The following is a 969-nucleotide window of genomic DNA, read 5'->3' as shown; positions in this document are numbered from 1 at the left end:
AAAATACCAAAAAACAAAAAAATACCAGGATTGCCCCCAAATTATCATCCGGTTTTTTTATAACGAAAAACCGTGAAATTTAAAATTAAATACGTAAAAAGACACACTATGTATTTTTCCATTTTTATTAAAAACAGCCCTTAATTGTTAAATAAAAAACACAAAATAAAAAAATAGAGGTCAAATTTCGTCAATCAGATATTATATCTGATTTACGAAACCCAAAATAGATAAAAATAATTTTTGCGTCTCCATAATTATAAAGGTTTATTTTTAAACATTTACCCATGAAATTTAGTTCTAAAAAAGTTAAAAAATACAACTTCAATAGCGTATCAGTTTATTAAAAATACCAAAAAACAAAAAAAAAATTTAAAAATACCCGGGGGCGAGGTCAAAGGCACGGTCAACGAGGGGAGGGCGAGGTCAAAGGCACGGTCAACGAGGAATGAATAGTAATCTCGACTTTTGAGGGTAAATTTTTTTTTATAAGGCTTAAGGGGGGATCGCCCCCATATAGTACGGATCGCCCCCGGTGGTCATTCCGGCAAAAACTCTAAAATGTGGTTATTTTGTGGCAAAAGGTTATGTAACATGGTTAGTTTTATAAATTTCCCTTTTTTTAATAACTATATAAATTAATTAAATTCACATTATTATTAATTAATTAATTACTAAGGGACTGTTTGTTTTTCAAAAAAAGCCTCTTAATTACATCTGAAGTCTGATTCGGTCAGACATTGACCATTTCAGACTGTTTGTTTTTTTTTTCAAATTAAGAGCTTAAAACCTCTTAAAATGGTCTGAATTTTAAGTGGAAAATGGAAGTCTGAAATCACTTTCAGACGCCTCCTCCTGTCTCGCTCCCGATCTCGACTTCATTCCCGCCTCTCAAAGAAGAAGCCAAATCTAGTCGGAGAAGATGAAGATCACCGGGAAAATGGATCTACCGGCTATTGAGGGTCTTGC

The sequence above is a fragment of the Cynara cardunculus genome, unplaced genomic scaffold, assembly GCF_001531365.2.
Source record: "Cynara cardunculus var. scolymus isolate 2C unplaced genomic scaffold, CcrdV1 Un_Scaffold_2462, whole genome shotgun sequence".
In the NCBI taxonomy this organism is placed as follows: Eukaryota; Viridiplantae; Streptophyta; class Magnoliopsida; order Asterales; family Asteraceae; genus Cynara; species Cynara cardunculus.
Note: the sequence above shows the minus strand (reverse complement) of the source record.